This window comes from Eupeodes corollae, chromosome 3 (assembly GCF_945859685.1).
Source record: "Eupeodes corollae chromosome 3, idEupCoro1.1, whole genome shotgun sequence".
Lineage (NCBI taxonomy): Eukaryota > Metazoa > Arthropoda > Insecta > Diptera > Syrphidae > Eupeodes > Eupeodes corollae.
Genome location: NC_079149.1, coordinates 53353106 through 53375206, shown reverse-complemented (window position 1 = coordinate 53375206; position 22101 = coordinate 53353106). Strand labels below are relative to the sequence as shown.

Sequence of the window (22101 nt, the reverse complement as noted above, 5' to 3'; positions counted from 1 at the left end):
CACTTCAACGTTTTTTCTTCAAATAATGTTACAAAAACAACTTAATGATTTTCCTCTATTTCTGAACGCATCCTTTCGAATTTTTTGACGTTTAGAGTTGAGTTTGTCTGAATTATCAATCAATCAATGGCTACTTTAACATGCACAACTCTGATTTCTGGTTTAAGAAGCTAAGATTTGTTAAGCCCTTCACACAAATTCCATCATGATTGGTAACATTTACGAATCGCAAAGAAAACTATAGCCTACTCACGTTTGTAGTTGAAAATCCAATACAATTTCGAATTAAGGACGGGTTTGGTTATTATAGTTTGTTTTCGGAAAAAAATGGTTTTCGTGACAGGGCTCAATAATCAACTTGGGAAACATTTTAAAAATTCAAATATTCTTTCAAATCATATGAATAAAAATTCATCCATTTAAAATGATGCATTTTATTAGCATATCTATGTATATTGTATCTACCATTGCTTATATTTACATAAGAGCTAACAAAAACCTAGAAGTTTTTTTTTTTTAAAAAGAAAGAAAGGTGGGAAGGGAAGATGTTGGCTGACTTAAAAAAAAAGAAGAAAACAAAACAATTGTTACCACAAAAACTTCCAGTCCAGTTAACTACCTCAAGGGGAAATTGAACATAATTATATGCAAGGAAAAAAACACGACTCGTTCGTAGGTACCTATATACTTTCAAGTACATAAGTCACATATTCGTGTGCATCATCGACATCGACAAACTAACCCGACGAACTTTTCTTGAAAAAAAAAAAATTAAAAAAAAAATTCTACAAAAATAAATAAAGACTCGCCACGGTATGGGTTCAGTGGCGGTCGATTTGCCATTTTTATGGTTTCAGGAACGATATAATACTGTCGAAGCAGCACTCTTTATGCTTGCCTCACTGGCATTGCTGCTGCAAGAGCGAACAACCAACCAACCTCATATTGCACAGCAGCAGTTTAGAAGCGAAGCAGCCATCAGAAGCAACTTGATATTCCACGTCAACTCCATCAGCGCATTATGATGATGTATAACTAGCTACCTTACCTATGCCCATGCTGCTATGAGCGCTTAAGCTATATAAACTCTGCGCTTCGTCATCATTGTCGTCGTTGTCGTTGTCGATCCCGATATCGCTTCCCAGTAGGAAATTTGCTCACCAATGAAAATTTTGTGTGAAATCGCCAAGGAAATCAGCTACTCGAATCATTGAGGAATAGCATGCAATGAAATCCTTACTGAAAGGCATTGCGTTTTTCCTATGATTATACAATCCACCCTATCTTTTTCCTTGTAAAATATTTCATTCCCGATATGAAGCACGAGATGGGTATTTTGTTTTTGTTTATATTTGCCTTTTTCTTCTCTACCTGCCACTGAATAATACGGAGATTGGCTTCAGTTTTAGAATTTCAATGCTCGGGTTTTTTACATACAATAAAAAATTGCCGTTCCCGTTCGTCAGCCTGGTTTGCTTCGAGAAACAAAGTTATTTCCAACAACAACGACCGACGGTGATGGCGACGCATGGTTGAAGGATTGCAATGTTCGGGTTTTTTACATATCATAAAACTTCGATTCGCGATCCTCAGCCTGGTTTGCTTAGAAACAAAGTTATTTCCAACAACAACGCACAGTGTTCGGGGTAAGTGATTTGTTTTGAAAGCATTGTTGTTTTTTCGAGAAACTGTTTATCAGTTGAATTCCATTGTTCATAGTGTCAACAAGTGAGTAAAGCTTAAAATTATTAAATAGAAAATAAATTATAAGCGTAAAAAAGTGAATATTTAGGAAATTGGTAGGTAATTGTGTTCAAATGGACAAGGAAAATATTCAGGTAATTTTATGTAAATTACAAATCCCTTTCTACAATTATCTAGTCCTATTTTTTTGCTCTTTTTCTAAAGGCTTCCGGATCAAAACAGTCGGCAATGGACTTCATTGAATTTTCACCCTCAAAGCAGCCAAGGCGGATTTTTAAGAAAACGGTAATTATAACTATTATTATTTTATTACATTAAATTTCTATATATCTGCTTTACATTTTGTATAGAATCAACAAGATATGATAGACGAAATGAGAGCGGACATTAAACGTTTGTGTGTTACCACGGAGCAGCTAAAAAATGGGATCTGCACATTGGCAGCATTTTTTTCAATAAAATCATAAAAATTTACATGACTGTTTTTTTTTTTAAATATTTGTATCCAAAGATTTAGGTATGAGTAAAAAATAATTCGATAATAAAAACATGATTGACTTCATTTATGCACATTCACGAAATTTTTCACCAGGTCAATTTGCATTAGTGAATGAGTTACATTGGCTTCCCTTAGGAAACCACTGGCCAATATTCATATATGAAAAAGGCGTTCAATTTTGCAAAGTGAATTCCTTGGTGAACATTCACCACATTTTTCACCAATGTAAAGTACACAAGTATATCAGCAACTCCACTAACCCAGTGATTTCCCCGGTGTGAATTCGCGGTATTTTTCAGCAACTACAATTCACTTTGGAATACACCAAATGCACTTGCTTGGTGATTTCCTCACTGAACAGTCACCATGAAATTCACAACTTGGTGAACGCCAATCCAATCCCCATGTTAATTTCACTGATGTTTTCACCATGTTTTCATGGGGTGTAGCTTCCATTCACCAAGGAATAAGTTGGTGATTCACCTATGAATTTTTTGAAATTTCCTACTGGGTTTCCAAGCAACCAACCAGCTAACCAATACCACCGCTCCTTCTTATGGGCTCCTTCAGCTGTTGTGGAGTATTTAAAATGCGCAGCCCTATTGTGGTTTTGTACACTTCAATCAAAGAATTATAATGCGAAATCAATTTACGGCGACGTATGTTGAGTTTGAGTAGTTATGGGTACCTGCCTACCTACCTTCCAACCAACCAAGCCAACATACATTGTATTTGGCTGCCAGCATTCTTTTAGCTGCTGCTTCCCGACAATTGAAAGAGAGCATCAGAATCAGAAGCATTGGAAAAAATGCCAACCTTTCTGCCATCAATCGATTGGCTTGAGCTTGAGCTTGAGAAGTAGAAGCTGAAGCGTACCTAATGGATGCAGAATTAAAAAATACAACAATAACGTCAGAGACACAAAAAAAAGAATAAGAGTCTGAATCTGAATTCGAACAACACCACGAGTGGAGCCACAAAATGGATGAATGGCGCAGTTGAAAAACGACTGCAAAACAAAAAAATTGCGTGGAGAAAGTCAATTAGATTCACCATCGCCAATGCAAAAATAAAATACCACAAGCCCCCCCCCCCATCCTGAAGACGAACGACAAACGGGGAGTGTTTAAAATCGTAGGTAAAACTAAAGAAAATAAAAAAATTCATTCCTTCCAAAAAGTCTTTGCTTGGATATCGATGTGGAGTGTGGTGGGGGTTTTGGTAAATAATGTCGAATACGATTGGAATTTTTAATCGAAATGCCGCCAAACCTGATGAATACCAACATTTAAATATCTGAATTTAATTCGGTTCAACAACGAAATGTGAAGTGCTATAAATATAATAATCTCTTGAATGGGAGGAAACTTTGTAAACAGGACATTAAATTGAAAAAGGGTGTTTTTTTACTATCCTTTGAATTTGAATAACATACTTTATATCCATGATTTATTATTAAGTTGGATAGAGTAGGACAAAATGTTTTTCCATTTTGACATTAATACTTTAGGGTTTCTCAAGGACTCATCTTTTCTGAAAATTTGTTTCCCTCAAAAATTCTATTTTAAATAATGAAAAAAACATGCTCAAAAATATTGCTCAAAATTGTTTGTCTTCGTTTATGAATTTGTACTCTGTAAAATGTTCGAACCGAACAAAACAATCATCTAGTACTTTTTCTGTTTATAGAATATGTCATCCGAGTTCGAATTATTTCTCATGAGATGTGTCAAAGCAGAAGTACAAAAAAAAATCAAAACGATGGATAAGCACACATGAATTCTACCATAAATTCAAATTGCTTTTGTCTGGTATGCACATTTTTCGCTGATGATTCCCTGTAATGAAATTTATTTGCTTCAATTTTGAATAAATTTATTATTTCCTTACTTACATTTTATCTATTTTACACAATTTTCGAATTGTAATCCGTTACCTCTCTTGATGTAGAAACAAAATTTCCGTTTTCGAACGCTAATGACATTCGGAAACGCATTGACAGGTACAAAAAATCCTAATGCGGATTTGTCATTCCGTAAGTACTAGATTTCGTATCCGCATTAGAAATAGAGTACAAAATATTCGTTTTATTTGCTGTCGAAACGCATTACATAGTAGGGCCACAGGAATATAACAAACTGCTTTTACTCATTTAACTGTCAAATATGACAGCATTATGTGACGTTGGCGCAATAGGTTGACGTTTATGATTGGCTGTTTCTTTTTTATGAATTAAAAATGTGTTTTACATGTTGTCGATGGATTCGACTTATATCACTATTTTTAAAATCAGTTAATTTGTCAACTGACAGAATATTTTGACAGCTGTCTATTTGGTCAAATAATATATTGATAAATTAAAATAACTTATTTTCGAAGCTAATGTCTCCAGTATACACAAAATCATTACTTAACGTCTGGTAATACACCCTTTGAACATTTTAATATTTTTGTCTATTTTTAAGGAAAAAAATGTTAAATTTAATTTTATATTCAATTCATGAATTCCCACCAAGTGACAAACAAAAAATAAACTATACATTACGTCCTTCTTTAGTGTTATCGTATCGTGGAATTTCTATTTGCTCACATAATTCGATCTGAAAGCGTCATTTTAATATTGAATACAAATGAAGTTGATTTTTATCAAATAAAATCCTATAAATCTATAGTAGCATAGTTGATAGTTGGTATAGTTGAAATTTTCAATTTGAATATTTTAATGTTGTTGTACTCTACTAGTTCAAAAAATGTATTTATTCCCTTTTGAGTATTTAATTCTGTGTGTTTTGTTTCCTCTTTTTTTACTGTCTTAAAGAATTTACAGTAGAGAAAGGGAAATCATCTTTGGAAACTCAAAATTCTTAAACTAAACTCAACAAAATAGTAGAGTTGAAGTTTTAATTTAAAACAATTTTGGCATCTTACATTTTTGCTTAACTTTAGTACAATAAAGTTTGCGTCACAAAATGGCTACTTTAACTATTGACATTTCCAATTCACAGATTTAGTTCTGTTCACGAGCTGTCACTTTTTAGACGTGTTTGGATGTTTAAGTATTTAATTCTGTGTTTTGTTTCCTCTTTTTTTTCGTTTTTCATTGACTTGGAGAATTTACAAAAGGAAAATTGAAATCATCTTTCGAAACTCAAAATTCTTAAACTTAATTCTAGAAAATAGTAGAGTTGAAGCTTTAATTTAAAACAATTTTGGCTTCTTATATTTTTGCTTAACATTGTACTAAAGTTTACGTCACAAAATGGCTGCTTCAACTATTGACATTTCCAATTCACAGATTTAGTTCTGTTCACGAGCTGTCACTTTTTAGACGTGTTTAGATGTTTAGTATTTTTAATTCTGTGTTTTGTTTCCTCTTTTTTTTCGGTTTTCATTGACTTGGAGAATTTACAAAAGGAAAATTGAAATCATCTTTCGAAACTCAAAATTTTTAAACTAAACTCTACAAAATAGTAGAGTTGAAGCTTTAATTTTAAAACAATTTCGGCTTCTTACATTTTTGCTTAACATTGTACTAAAGTTTACGTCACAAAATGGCTACTTCAACTATTGACATTTCCAATTCACAGACTTAGTTCTATTCACGAGCTGTCACTATTTAGACATGTTAATTTGTTTTAGTACTTCATTCTGTGTTTTGTTTCCTCTTTTTTTTCGGTTTTCATTGACTTGGAGAATTTACAAAAGGGAAACGGAAATTATCTTTGGAAACTCAAAATTCTTAAACTTAATTCAAGAAAAAAGTAGGGTTGAATCTTTAATTTAAAATAATTTTGGCTTCTTACATTTTTGCTTAACATTGTACTAAAGTTTACGTCACAAAATGGCTACTTCAACTATTGACATTTCCAATTCACAGACTTAGTTCTATTCACGAGCTGTCACTATTTAGACATGTTAATTTGTTTTAGTACTTCATTCTGTGTTTTGTTTCCTCTTTTTTTTCGGTTTTCATTGACTTGGAGAATTTACAAAAGGGAAACGGAAATTATCTTTGGAAACTCAAAATTCTTAAACTTAATTCAAGAAAAAAGTAGGGTTGAATCTTTAATTTAAAATAATTTTGGCTTCTTACATTTTTGCTTAACATTGTACTAAAGTTTACGTCACAAAATGGCTACTTCAACTATTGACATTTCCAATTCACAGATTTAGTTTTGTTCACGAGCTGTCACTTTTTAGACGTGTTTAGATGTAAGTGATGCTAATAAATGTTGAATTAGTTAGCAACAAAATTAAAATGCTTTCTTTTTTTTTATATTTGGCCGAAAACTGCGTTTTCGCAAAATCGTTTATGGAACGCTGATGATGTCTGCTGTATAAACGTTTTTATATTCAGCCCATTCCAAAGCCTTATTGAAAATGGCGATTGCTTCTCTAGGCTCCATTCTGGTATGTGCTGTTTTCAGAATACTGTCCTCGTTTTCACATTCGTCACTGATCAAAACCTCGTTCGTTTCGGTGTCGTTTGGTAGATCTCATTCCATTCATGGACATCAGCAAATGTTCAAACCTCTGGATTAATTGCGTGAAAAAGCTCTAGTGTACGTCTCTCTTGAGAGTTGATTGGTGAACAAATTCTTGCTCTCAAAACAGCTAGTGGGATATCCTCTTCAGTCTTTTTCATTTCTTATTGAGCGTAAAATATTCGTCCAGCATTTTGCTATTGTTTCTTTTTCAAGACGTTGCCAACCCGAATTTAGATAATGTTAATTTGTTTAATGCTTCAATAATATCAGTTTTTTCGGCCACAATAGATGCCAGAAGTCTATTTCTATAGAAAAGTTTTGTTAGTCTTATAGCATTTTGGTCAATCGGTTGTATAAGCGGCATGACAATCGGCGGCATAAACATCGCAGTTATTAACCCGTCCTCATATGTTATTTCGTTTTCGGGTGGATGAGATGGAGCGTTATCAATTAAAATAAGAGCTTTGGTGGGCAACCCTTGTCGTTTTAAAAATGTTCTGACCTAAACATGAAAACATTTTTGAATCAATGCAAAATTGCAATCTGTTTCCAAGAAAAGTGACGCGTTGATTTTCTGCCAGTAGCATTTTTTCCTTGAGATGATACGTATGTCTTATCAGGAAGCTTTCAAAATAATCCGCATTCATCAGCATTGTATATTTGATTGTGAGATAGACCTAGCTCTTTTATTTTGGCTTGCAGCTTGTTTTTGAAAGGGTCTAACGCTTCTTTAATCTTTGCAACCATCCGTCACTCGCTTATAATCGCCCTGAGTTTCATTAATTTTTGAATGGAAAAATTAAGCTTTTTCCTTAACCTTCAATCCATTGACTGGATAATTTTTTTCTCGCTGTTTGATGCACCAACGGTAAAGAGCTTTTTCAATTTTAGGAAGTTCAGGACGCTTCAAGGTCTTCCGCATTCCAGGTCCAGAAAATGTATTGTTAACACATTTTAAAATGTTCTCCAATTTTTTGTTGATAGCGCAAGCAAATTGTTGATTTTGCAACATTGTATTGGTTTGCTCCTCCTTAAATTTTTCTAAAACACTTACTTTGTCCTTCAAAGACAAGAATTTTGGTACTTTTTGCGACAGTTTTCACTAAGCCAAGCCAAACTAAAGAAAATAATACCTGAAAAATTCTTAACAGGATTCCCTATTTGAGATTTGAAAAACCGAAAAACGATTAAAGGAAGCTATGTTCACGGTACAGAGTAGTCAATGTAAAAAAAAAGTGTTCAAGTAAAACGGTGTTTTTGTTATCGCGAGTCTACTGTAAACGGGAAACATCTGTCAGTGACAAAATAACTTATGATTTAAATAAAAACCGCTAGGTGGCCGACCGTGTTTAATAACCCAAATTATATTGAAAGGAATATATTGGAAGATTTTATGAATATCTAATTTGAGTCTGAGCGTTTAGAAAAAAAATGTTTAAAGCCTTTAATTTATCTTTAAATATCTCTGAGCTTACAAATCTCAAGCTATTTTTTGTAGTATTTCTTTAGAATAAAACTACATACTCCTTGCAAATGAACCCATGTGAGTACATACTAAGTTTGTAAACAAAATTCAATTTGTCATGTCCTTATTAAAATGAAATAAAATATATATTTGTAGATAGGTAAACGTTTTCCATCATTATTTATGTATATTCCCGTTGGGAGAGACATTTTATGTTAGACCTCATAGCCTATAAACCTAATTTCATTATTTTTCTTTTTCTTTTCAATTCACATATGAATCGTAAAAAAAAAACAAAACGCAATAAGAATATTTCTAAATTGGATTTTAAGGAGTTATGATGTGTTTTTATTTTTATTTTTATTGGTATCTTTTCAATTTGTTGACATTATTGCTATCATTGTCGGCGGCAGAGGCAAAGACAAAAATAAATAAGAACACTCACATCTCACATAAAAAAAAACGACTATAGGGAATATAAAGCTGATGGATTCCCTTAAACAATTTTAAAATAAATTTGTTACCTACAGTACTGTGCAAAATATTGGAAACTAGAACCTCAAACATTTTTCTTTAAAAAAAAAAAAAACAATTTTTTAGAAAATCGAACAGCAAAATTCTTTCATATGTTTTTTAAACTCTTCTGAGATTACGTTTTAATTGTTGGAGAAAAAAAATTAACACACTTCACTTAAACAAAAAATAATAAATAACTAAATACTTTCATAGTTGATAAAATTGCTGTGCAAAACATTTGCAACTTAGATCTTACAAATAAATTTCAAACTTTTTTCTTATTTTTTTATAACTGCTGTATATCTCCTAGACATTGAAGCTATATGGTTATTAAAAAGCGTTTTTGGAATGCCATTCAACTGCCTCTGAAATCCAGCGAAGATGTCACTTTTGTGCTTAATATGTTGTTCCAAATCTTTCTCTACACAATTTACCAGGTTCTCTATAGGGGCTCTCCATGGATGGTTAGGTTAGGTTAGGTTATAGTGGCTGTCCAGGATGAAAAACGGACACACTTAGACCAGTCCTCTTTATGGTAAAGCCTTAATCTGTTTTTTGCAATCCACTTTGTGGTCAACTTCGACTTGTATTCGGGATCATTATCGTGTTGGAACGTGCTTTCCCCAATGGGCATAAGGCAGCATGGTGTTACAAAGAATGTCTCCATAGTCTTCAGACTTCATTATGCCCTCCACTTGTCGAATTGGTCTGATTCCGAAAGAAGCAGCCCAAGACCAAAACTGAACCACCTCTATTATGTTTGACCGTCCCTTTAGTGTATTTTGTATTAAGCCTCTCACCTCTTGGCCTTCTGACATGTTCTTTTTCACCCGATCTTTGCATATTTAACTTTGATTCGTCAGAAATCCCCATTTTTGAGGACTCAAATTGAGATGAGTTTTTGGAAAACCCAAACGAGCTTTCACATTTTTTTTTTGAAATAAATGGCTCTTTTGCTATGGAAAACAACGCAATCCGGCCTGCAGTGTGCAGCTTCTGATAGTTGATGGGGCAATGGGTAACCTAAGTTAAATTTGTGTTTGCCTGGATGATTCCGTGGGTTTTCTTCGGAAGAAATTTATTATTTTGAAATCATCTTTTACTGTGGTGCTTAGAGCCCGTCCTCCTCTATAACACCTTTTCACTTTTGATAATTCTACAAAAAGTTGATGTTTTAAAGGAATATTTCTTCAAATTTCTTTTTGTGATGCTCCTTCTTTGAAAGCTCTCAAATGTCTGGTTTTTATTTTTTATTATATTTTTTAAACTTAAAAATAATTTATCTTTAAAAGCCGTTTTATGGATCAAAGTCCCGGCAAATCAAGCTACACATATAAACTTACCAACCTTAAAATAAATCAGATTAACCGTTATCAAAATGAGACGAAAAGATAATTCGACACTTGGTGCAAATGTTTTGCACAGCTGAAATCATTATTGTTTTTGTAAAAGTAGTGTTTTAAGATTATGAGCAAAAAATTCTAAAGCAATACAAAGAATTTGATTTTAACAACTTTAATATACATGAATGTTCGATTTTTTGATTGGCGGCGATAGTTGCAAAAGTTTTACACAGTACTGTATAAGTACATACCTACCAAATTGTCATTCTGCGTTTCTTGAAGCACTATGAAAATATGTATTGTTGAGTGAAGAAGGATATTTATTGTGGTTGCTTTTGCTATCGAAATTCATATGAGTGAATATTTTTGGAAATTTTATATCAAATGCAACTCAAATTTCAAATCGGTATCGAAGGGTTCCGGAATCCAGTTATCCGAACCTATCCAAATAGCGTCAGATCATTATTTAGCTTTCGTAGTAATCCGTATACATATAGGCCATTATCCGGATATCCGATTGTGCATCCTAATAAGATTCTGATACAACCGAGTTTAGTCGATAAAATCGAGCATTGGCAGCACACATTTTGGTTCAATCAAGTATCCTCGATTGTTTCGCCAGATTTGGCAGCACACAAACTTCAAATTGACGTTTCAAACAAAAGTTTTTACTCGACAGAAATTAGTTATCGTTGGCAGTGATTTTTGTATGAGGAAAATGGAAAAGCAAAATTATATGTCAATAAAAAAAAACTGCGAACTGTTGATTGCTATTATTTCGTTTAGATGATTGCAAATCTAGACAAATTGATATGTAAAATAGAATTCATAATATTACCACAATTGCATTCAAGCTTTGGAACCCCTTTCGGTTGAAAATAGATGTGCTCGTTTTCTTTTGTTCTTAAAATAGGAATATGAGTGCCATCAACGCAGGCCACTATTTGCGGTAGTTGCTGCACAAAGCTAAAAAAAATTGTTTTACAAATGTTATACATGATCTTTCTTTTCTTTTTAAATATTTACTCATTTTTACTGAATTCGAATGGTTTGCTATTATCTTTCAAATATCTTCTTTTGATTTTAGCACAGGACACTTTCTAGCCTTCACTTCCACTCTCAAAACCAAAGAAGAATATTTCGAAAAATACTTAAAATTGAAACTAAAGTGTGGTTTTTTTGAGGTTAGGATTTTCATGCATTAGTATTTGACAGATCACGCGGGATTTCAGACATGGTGTCAAAGAGAAAGATGCACAGTATGCTTTGACATTTCATCATGAATAGACTTACTAACGAGCAACGCTTGCAAATCATTGAATTTTATTACCAAAATCAGTGTTCGGTTCGAAATGTGTTTCGCGCTTTACGTCCGATTTATGGTCTACATAATCGACCAAGTGAGCAAACAATTAATTCGATTGTGACCAAGTTTCGCACTCAGTTTACTTTATTGGACATTAAACCAACCACACGAATGCGTACAGTGCGTACAGAAGAGAATATTGCGTCTGTTTCTGAGAGTGTTGCTGAAGACCGTGAAATGTCGATTCGTCGCCGTTCGCAGCAATTGGGTTTGTGTTATTCGACCACATGGAAGATTTTACGCAAAGATCTTGGTGTAAAACCATATAAAATACAGCTCGTGCAAAGCCAAACGATCTACCACAACGTCGAATTTTCAGTGAATGGGCCCTAGAAAAGTTGGCAGAAAATCCGCTTTTTTATCGACAAATTTTGTTCAGCGATGAGGCTCTATTCTGGTTGAATGGCTACGTAAATAAGCAAAATTGCCGCATTTGGAGTGAAGAGCAACCAGAAGCCGTTCAAGAACTGCCCATGCATCCCGAAAAATGCACTGTTTGGTGTGGTTTGTACGCTGGTGGAATCATTGGACCGTATTTTTTCAAAGATGCTGTTGGACGCAACGTTACGGTGAATGGCGATCGCTATCGTTCAATGCTAACAAACTTTTTGTTGCCAAAAATGGAAGAACTGAACTTGGTTGACATGTGGTTTCAACAAGATTAAGCTACATGCCACACAGCTCGCGATTCTATGGCCATTTTGAGGGAAAACTTCGGAGAACAATTCATCTCAAGGAATGGACCGGTAAGTTGGCCACCAGGACCATGCGATTTGACGCCTTTAGACTATTTTTTGTGGGGCTACGTCAAGTCTAAAGTCTACACAAATAAGCCAGCAACTATTCCAGCTTTGGAAGACAACATTTCCGAAGAAATTCGGGCTATTCCGGCCGAAATGCTCGAAAAAGTTACCCAAAATTGGACTTTCCGAATGGACCACCTAAGACGCAGCCGCGGTCAACATTTAAATGAAATTATCTTCAAAAAGTAAATGTCATGGACCAATCTAACGTTTCAAATAAAGAATCGATGAGATTTTGCAAATTGTATGCGTTTTTTTTTTTAAAAAAGTTCTCAAGCTCTTAAAAAATCACCGTTTAGAATGAAATAATTCAAAGAAAACTCACTTGACATTTAATGTTATAGTTCACAATGACTCTTTTAAGAAAAAGTCACAATGGAACTCGTCTCAAATTACGTGCTGTCAAAAATAATTTGTTTCGTGTTGATCGACAATCCTCGATTGCATTAAGTTACGTGCTGGCACCCCAGCGTTTTTAGGATAGAAATTTTAAAGCACTAATTTAAATGTTCATAATATACGTCATAATCCGAGGTGTTACACGACATCCGATTCTTTGGATAGATCCCCTTAGAAAGTACGATCAAATGACTATTGTTCCTATTATCCTTCTCTATGGATTCTAATTAGTAAAGCTATTTTCAAAGTTTCAGGATTACAGAGCTATCCGGATAGTTTGAAGCACTAGGCTCAATGTTGAAGAATACATATAAAGTTTTATTCAACGAGTATTTGTGTGCAGAAGCTCCTAGACCAGACAGCCTTTATTGTGTTTAGAATTTTTTGATAACATGACCTTCGGTCCAAATCTTTAAGAAGCTTATTATTTGACCTTTGATTTGATAGGTAGTCTTTAAAAGTCTATTGTTTTAGTCAATTTTTGTGAGGTCAACTACCCTTGTAATAATAATACTTGCCGGTCTTCAATTTGTTTTTATCTCTTTTTCCATTCATAGCACGACAAGTTGCTATTTTATTCAATTCAATTGAGTAACAAAAATGTATTCCTGTTTTTCCTTTTTTCTCTCATTTTCCATTCACCTTTTATTGCTGCTGGCACACATCATTTTCATTTCTGTGTGTGTGTGTGTAAGCAGCGTTTTTATGTGTTACAGGGGGTGAGAAGAGAAAAAAAAGACAAAAAAAAAGACCTCAATGAAGATGGTGATGGAGCAAAATAAACAGCCAGATAAACTGACTACACACCAAAATAAGCACAAAAACAAATTTAAACGAGCCACAAATAAAATAGCCAATAAAAAGATACACAACCCCAGAGCTAAAGTACACTTCCCATGATAGTACCTACCTTACCTATACTCACTTCATTCGTTTAGTCAATCTATGAATGGGCTTCCCTATTCCAAAAAAAAAGCAGGATCAAGTAGGTAGTCCTCTTCTGAAGGCTGTGTTGTTTTTTGTTTTGTTTTGTTTGCTGGTGTGCTGTGGCATTGTGGGGGGAGGGGGTGGTGTAGCATGCTAAGGTACCTTACCTACATACTCACTATAATGTATCTGCCACGCCATGTGTATCACGATGATGATTGCTAAAATGTTGTGTGTAACATAAGCTATATACCTAGCTACGCAAGAAAACAAAACCAAAAAAAAGAAAACAGGAAAAAAGGTGAAAACGTTGTGAAAATTTTGCACATCGCGTCGTCGTCGGCGGCGTCATGGGAGCTAGTTGGTACTTGGTGGTGGGGAGCCCAGCCAGCATCAGCAGACAGCAGACTCTATTGTCGATATAATGCATGAATTTCGCGGAATGAAATCCTCGTCTCATGGGATGAGGGCGGGCAAAGAACGAACGAAAACTCAACAAGTTTTGTCCCGGGCGCCATTGTAGATACGTAGTACATATAGGTAATAGTCATAGTCGTTGTCGTAGCGACCGAACGAGCGACGTTTTATTTTATTTTACTATGCTCTTTGACTGTTGCTGTTTCGACTACGATTCTGACGCTATTCTCGTTGACTTTTAAGTACATGTGTTCTCCAGTTCCAGTTCCAGATAACCAAGCTACCAGCTACAGTATCAAAAACAAGTGGCGGCTCCAGCCGTCATCATAAGTGTGTGGAGGATTTTCCTTTTGGTTTTTTCCTCCTTCTCCTTCGTCTCCACCTCCACCTCTGTTGCTGCTTTGCTCTGCTCTGCTCTGCTACTTTTGTGTGTTTTGTGTGCTTCGCTGCTGGCTGCTGCTTTTTTGTTCTTCGATTGTATTATTTTCCTCCTCATCGTCGTCATCGTCATCGTCGTAGTCATTGTCGACATCGTCAGACTTTTATTTATTTTTATTTGTTTTTTATTATTTCATTTTTCTTCATTTTACTATCAGCTTGTTTGGGAGTTCCCTTTATTTTTATATTTTTGTTTGTTTATTTTTTTTTCTACGTTTTCCAGCCTTTTCTTTTACTTATTTTTCTTTTTATGAATTTTTGTGTCTGATATTTATTTTTGTTTTGTATTATGTGAAATTTTGCTGTTTTTCGTTACATATCTTTCATCCGTTGCTTTGGTGTAATAGAGGAGAGACGACAACAAAACATCCAACGATAACGGTTTTTATTTAACAAAAAAAAAATAAAATAAAAAGAACAAGAGTGTGTGTTATATTATTATCTTTTTTATTTGGTGAAGGTCGTTTCTGTTTTTGTTGCTTGTCCTTTTTGGAGTGTTTTTCTCTGTTTACTAATTTTATTGGGTTTTAGTTGTTTTTGTTGTTGTTTGTGTTTATTTTCACCGGTTTTGTGTTGTTATTTGATTATTTTCTTATGTTTTATATATTTTTGCAGTGTTACGTTTTGACGTTTTGTACGTTTTCATTTGATTTTCGGTTTTTGTTTAGGTTTTTATAAAACCTATGCTAATAGAAAAGATGTTGGGGTTTTTCTTTTATAATTTATTTTTTTTTGTTTGACATTTTATACCTACCTGGTTTGAGCTTTTGTTTATATTATTATAAATACGTTCGTTATAATATGTATATGTATTTGATATTTTAATAGCTTCTGCAAGTGCAGCAACAGTTATAGATATTTTGTATTGCCTCAAAAATCATTAACCTAATGTTTTAGTAGGGATTTAAATTTACGTTTTAGTTGGTTTATGTCACAAGTTGCTCTTATTCGGTTCTAAGTACTTAAAAGAGTAAATAAAGTTTATGTTTATGTCAAAATTCGATACATTTAAGTCCACGGTTACACGAGTTCATGATCAAATTTTGAAGGAGCTCTTTAACTTACGTTTCGTTTAACGTATACGTTTTGAAATTGATTACGAGTATGACGTCAGTTACATTTCTGTCTATATTGATGTAGCTCAGCAGATAGACCGTTTTGCAAGGAGCCAAAGAGGGCCGACAAAATTAGCTGAGTAGTTGACTTGAATTTGATCATTTTCACAGTACCTAATGACAGTGCTGCCAAAGTACCATAAGTTATGTTCAATAGAATTAAAAAAAAAAAAGAATTTGCCTTTTATGGTTACTTGAGCTAGAATTCACTACATTATTATACAAATTGAAATTCAAATTGATTTAAAAACAAAAAAAAACTGATGTGACCTTAAATCAAAACAACAATAAGGGCTCAAGCCGATTATATTTTATACATGATAGGTATTTATTTTGTTTGAAAATGGTATAGGGGTAAAACCCTTTTGAATTCTTTCAACTTTTAATCTATTTATTTAAAATAACGAATAATTCATGTCAGTTATTTTCAATCCCTTCAAATTGAATTATGTATGAAGCCGTAGTTTATTTTTTTTGTTTTTAGCATGTTTTTATGTGTATTGTAATAATTGATTTTGCTAACATTTGAGTCTAGCAAAATGTATAAATTATGTATGGCTTCCATGTGACAATGGGGTTTAGTTAAATGTTTTTTTTTTTTTTAATTGAATATTATGTATAAACATCCATGAATTCAATGTAGTTTATTTTTTATAAGCTTTAATAAAATTTTCTATCCTCTAGTGGTAATTCTTGAATTGAAAACATTCGACTATTTTTGTATGTGTTTGGATTTTGACAGTTTGTAGGACAGCAAGATTGCGCTTTGTATGTTTCAAGGAAAACACAAGTTCCCTCGTTTTAGATGTGGATATTCCAAGAAGTGTACATCTGCATAATCTAAGAATAATTTTGGTTTCATTTTCTCAAAAGTATTATTAAAGTGGCGCAACAGTCCATTGAGAACTAGGGCCTAGTAACTAACAACGTCCTGTGTGCGAGTACTGTTGTCAGTGATGGAGATGACCTACAGTTTAAAGCCGAATCCGAATTTTAGAAAGCACTTTTCATGACAAGAATTACTCTTAGAGGATTTGGCAATTTCTCGCAAGAGGCAGTACCCGTGAAAAAAAACTTTAGATGACACAAGCAGGGATTGAATACAAGATCTCTGGCATGACATTCTAACGCTCTAAACAAAACACACATCTAACAATTTTATTGAAAATTGTATTTCTTTAAAAAGATTGGGTTTTATTTAACTTAAGTAATGTTGGTCGTTAAAACGAAAATATTATGTATACCAGGACATTTTTATGAGCCATTAAACAATAGTTGGTCGTGCTAAGCTGCTTGGTTTTCCGTTTTTTGCAACCGCATAAGGTCAAAAAAATACTTCAATCGCTGGAAAAAAGAGGTGTATGTTAAATTCGATCAGCATTTGCTGTAGCAGCTATGTGATTTTTTAAGGTATAGAACTATGAAATAGAATAGAAGATTTTAATAAATTGACACACAGTTGATCGAATTTTCGATGACTTTTTAAACTCCGACAATAATGGCTGAAACACAAACACGCTTCGTTTGCGTTACGTTGGGCCTGCTTCGAGGTTGCTTTGAATGAGACTTCCAATATGATATTTCTAAAATGGCACTTCTGTCATTAGAAGCTGTTATTTTTTCTCAAAATAAAAAAAAAATATGACTCTTGAAATCGAAAAAATAAATTTAACGTGGAAGTAGCTTACAAAGCATATAATAACCAATGGGAGTCCCTCCGAAAGCAAATGTTTTTTGTTTGTTGACTTTTTTTTACACCTGTGGAGCCGTCAGACAAAGCAAATGTTCAGCAAATTTTAACTAGAGCTTCCGTTTATAGTCACATAACGTAAAATTACGTTCTTTTCCATATGATTGTCAGACTAAACCTTACGTCAAAACTTCATTGTGGTAGCATGCATTGAATGCCTATGGCTGGCATCGTAAATGTCAGGCGAAGCCGAAGCTGAAGCTTGTTTGTGTTTCAGCCATAATTCGCCCAATGTTGTCCACCAAGTGATCAGTCGTGACAAGTTTATAGTCGTAGACTAACGACTTCTTGGTTGATTAATCACACAAGAATAATTCAGAATCATGGCTCTTTAGCGGTCACCATTGATTGTGACGTTCTGGACAGCATCGTTGAAAAAAAATACAGTTCATTTACTTCACACAACAATATGGCGCAACAGTCAGTTTTTGTTTATATTAAGGTTACTCAACATATACACTTATCATCATTCAAAATACGTCAGTTTTGTTTATTTACGTATCCATTCAATCAAAATTGTGCTTTATTGCTAAACAAAATTCTATTGATATGTATTTTGAACAGAACAATCATTTTCAAAATAAATTTGCATAATTTGAAGACTTTAACGTTTTCAGGCGTCAGTTTATTCATGTTGAAATTCCAAAAATGGCCTCCATTTAAAATAATTTTGCCAACTTAAAGTTATATTTCCAAATGATCGTGAATTAATATGATACACGGGCTTACGACACAAGTAACGATTATATATTAGTGTGATAAGATAACCATAATCATCACGTAATGTGCAAAAATTGGCTAAGTTCGGCCATTTTTCTTAGTATAATAAGTTTTAATAATTTTGACAAGTTCAATTGTTAGGCGATCTACATATGTAATTAATAACATGACTCTTCAAATGACAGCTTAGTTTGACAGGTGTCAAATGCCATTTCTACCAATTTAAAATAAAGAAATAAATAATGGTATGTACCTACTGGTGTATGTTTCAATTTTCTTAAAAAAAAAAACTTGATATCAGTTTTTGTGTGGTCCACGGACGTTTCTAGTAAAAAGAATGTATTAATTATATATTTTCCCCACCATACACTACCACAAATAAAAAAATTAAAAAGCGAAGAGACTTAAAGTAAATTTACATTCCTCTAAGTTCCTTTATTTTATTTATGCAGTGACCTTGACAAAAATAAGTTTTTTATTCTGTTTTCTGATCATTTTTTCCTTACTCTGTTTCCACATAAGATTCTTAAAGTATGAAAGAGGTATGAACCTCCATTGCAAAGGCAAAGGTCTTATCTATATATTCTCTATCTTCCTTTATTTAACTTTAATGTGTTTTTAACTTCTTTTTTGTTGTTGTTACATTTCCTTTTTTTGTTCTTTAATACACAAATAAAAAAGAAATAGTCTTTTAAGTTATGTATTTTTATCCACACTTTTCTGTGTGTTTTTCTTTCTATACAATTCCCCCTATCATATGTAGAGAATAAGAAGAAGCCGTATTCATCTCGACGACGAACGACGAGTACCTACGAAAGTAAAAAGTCTCTTCTTCGTCTAGCTCTCAAAAATGTTCATCTTGTGGCCGGCGATGCGATGTGGTCTTGGTGTGGTGGGTTTTTACTTTAAAATGAAAAAAGTTCTTTTGAGCGCGTATTTTCGTGTTTTCCTTCGACGATTATTTTCTTGAAATAAAAAGTCATCCTATATTACTTGCGAGATATTTTGTTGTCCTCTTTGTGTCCTTTTTTTTATTGTTATTATTTTTTAAAGCCCATCACACATTGCCAATGAAACTCCTTTCTTTTTGTATATTTCTTATTTTTATTGCAGCTACAATTTTGTTGACTTTTACTTTTTGGTAAATCTATTATTAGGGTGTGTATACATCAGTATAGGAAGGAATTTACTTGTTTTTCTTTTATTTTATTGCAATACCGCTTTTGTGCTTTTCTTGTGTGTAATATGCTTTAGTAACCCACTTACCTATTTTTCCTATGACGTCAGTAATACACTTTTATTTGCGTCAAATAAATGCGACTGCAACTGAAATTCTTCAATGATTTTATAATAAATCAAAAATAAAAAAAAAAGAACTAAATCAGCACACACAATTATTTCATTATTTAAATTAAAAAAAAAAAAAAAAACAAACAAACAAAAATGTGCTGGACTTTCATTAAAAAAATAAAACTTCTCTGACGTCAGTCGTAGTAGGTACGTACCTTTATAAGCATATTTACAATTTATTTGTTTAAGTTAAGTATCATTGTTGTTGTTTGTTGGTATTATGTATTCATTAAACTTGTTAGTGCTCATTGTACAACGTGTAGGTATTAATTTTGTTGTGTTGCTGACCACCCTATACCCTCCTTCCGTTTCAATAAATATGGCCCCTTTCTCTCTCTCCCCCTCCCGCCTACTCGCCTCAACTTCTATGAAATCCCCTTTTGGAAAGTCTCACGTTTAGTGCTAATTTATTACGCAAATGTATTCATTTGTATGCCGTGTGCTCTTTTGGGGTGAGCTCCGGTTTTGGGGGACCTGAGGCGGCAGTATAACAATATACATATATATTTCAAAAAGAATAAAATAACAACAACAAACGAAAATTGTTCGTGTTTAAATTGAAAAAAAAGGCAGCAGTGGCAGCGGTTCAAAAAAAAATAAAAAAGTTCATTAAACTCTTGTTGAACTTAACACTTACTTGGACTTGGCCACTCACCTGTGGTTGGTATTTTTCGGAATTTTGTTGTTTATTCTTCTTTGGCAATAATAATAATAATAATTATTGTGTGTATGAATACGAATTTTCATACATATGAAGATGTGGTGGGGGTCTTAGGATCAAATTTGTTTTTAAGCACGATGGTATTGTTTTTTCTTTGTTGGTGTGTGAGGTACATAACATACATACATAAGTTAATGAATTTGTATCTAATTTTGTTAAATTAAATACGTTTTTTTTCATCTAATATGCTTTGAGGAATATTAATACAAAATTAATTTGTTATTAAGTATGGTCCATTTTCTCTTTAAAATAAATAAATGTGACGTGAAGCAATTTTGAAATGATTTCTACTAAATACACTACCGGTCAAAAGTTTGAGACCACCTTCAAAGGGTTGCTTTATTTGTACCTTGGCGCTTGGGTTTATGAATGAATATAGGATTTTTGTACATGCATTGTTAACTTAGACCATTCATAAAAGGTGCAAGTGAAAAAACCCCAGATATTAATCCTTTTCTGTAAATTATGAGAAATTTTGTGAAAAAAGGTAAAAAAAGCCCAGTATTGGGTTTTTGGCATCTATTTGGATTTCCCATAGTTTTTATTTTTTATGACTTTTTACATTCAATTTGGAGTTTTTTTATGACTGCGGTAATATTAAAGGGTAAAAAAAATTTTAAATTTGAATATCTACATATTCTGGATTTTGTATAAAAAGCTCTGTTTGATCCAATTTAAATTTATTTGAGACTGTGATCTTCTCCAGCAAACAGTGCGCATCATGGGAAAAGTTAAAAGTTAAGTTAAGGAATTAACTACTGAAACTTGATCTGCGATTATGACCTTTATTAAAGAAGGCTATTCACAAAGCAGCAGTTCACAGGACCATACAGCGTTACTATAGTACCGGCGGTTTAAAGAATAAACCGAGTTCAGGACGACCTAGAGTTACGACGAAAACCGAAGATCTGCATATCATCACCATAAGCAAGCGTTCTAGGAAGAAAACAGCATCAGAAATACGTGCCGAGATCAATGAAATCCGGGAAGAACCATTATCTGTATCAACGATACAACGAAGGCTAAGGCGTGCTGGACTTTTTGGGCGCGTTGCAGTGCGAAAACCACTTTTACGACCCCAAAACATGATCAAACGGTTGGAATGGGCTAAAACCCATAAGGATTGGACAGATGAAGACTTCAACAGAGTCTTATAAAGCGATGAGTCCAAGTTTGAGATATTTGGCTCAAATCGCAGAGTGTTCGTCAGGCGCAGTACTGAACAGAAGATGCTACCAGACTGTTTAGTCCCAACTGTAAAGCATGGAGGCGGTTCAGTAATGGTGTGGGGATGTTTTTCCTTGGAGTAAGAGATCTAACACGAGTGATCGGAAGAATGGATAAAGAAGTCTATAAAACAATATTGGAAGACCACGTTTTGGTATCTGGACTCCGATTAATCGGTGAAGGTTTTGTATTACAGCAAGACAATGACCCGAAACACACTTCAAAATTTTGCCGTGGATACCTAAAACAAGAAGAAGATGAGGAAATTCTAAAAGTAATGGTATGGCCACCGCAGTCTCCAGAAATTAACCCCATTGAGCTCTTATGGGAAGAGTTTGACAGAAATGTCCGGAATCACCACATAACATCGGAATCTGTTCTTTGGGTAACTGTACAAATTTGCTGGAATAACATTCCACAAGAAAAAATACAAAACCTTGTAAGAAGATTGCCCTGAATTGAAGAAAAAATTATTAAATTTAAAGGAGGGTTTTTTAATGAAAACTCAATTTAGAGCTTTTATTTTTTTTAAATAAATAATTTATGTTTAGTTTATATTTTTCTATCATTTACATCTAGACATGATCTTCACTTTTTTCAGGTAATAACTTTTTTCTTAAAACTTCAGTTTAGGGGTTAAAACTCGATATTTCTCATATTTCAAAGGTGGTCTCAAACTTTTGACCGGTAGTGTACATTTTTAAAATGGCGATCGGCTAAATGGAGCACTTATTTTTCTTTTACCAATATCAGGGATGTTAGTTGAAATTTTCCGGTTTTATCAATAGATGTCTCTAGTGATTTACCGTTGTATGTCATATTTTTCTATTGACATTTGCCTTCAAAAATACATA

At 33.4% G+C, this 22101-nt stretch overlaps 1 protein-coding gene and 1 long non-coding RNA gene across 6 annotated transcripts in view; both read left to right on the top strand.

Moving 5' to 3' along the window:
- The window catches only part of LOC129951043 (probable serine/threonine-protein kinase yakA), a 168277-nt gene that overhangs the window by 109287 nt on the left and 36889 nt on the right, over nucleotides 1-22101 (top strand). The gene's annotated exons all lie outside the window — the stretch shown is intronic.
- Nucleotides 1140-2178, top strand: LOC129951047 (uncharacterized). The gene is made up of 3 exons (XR_008782125.1): nucleotides 1140-1838; nucleotides 1909-1989; nucleotides 2055-2178. It is a non-coding gene; the product is annotated as an uncharacterized LOC129951047 (long non-coding RNA).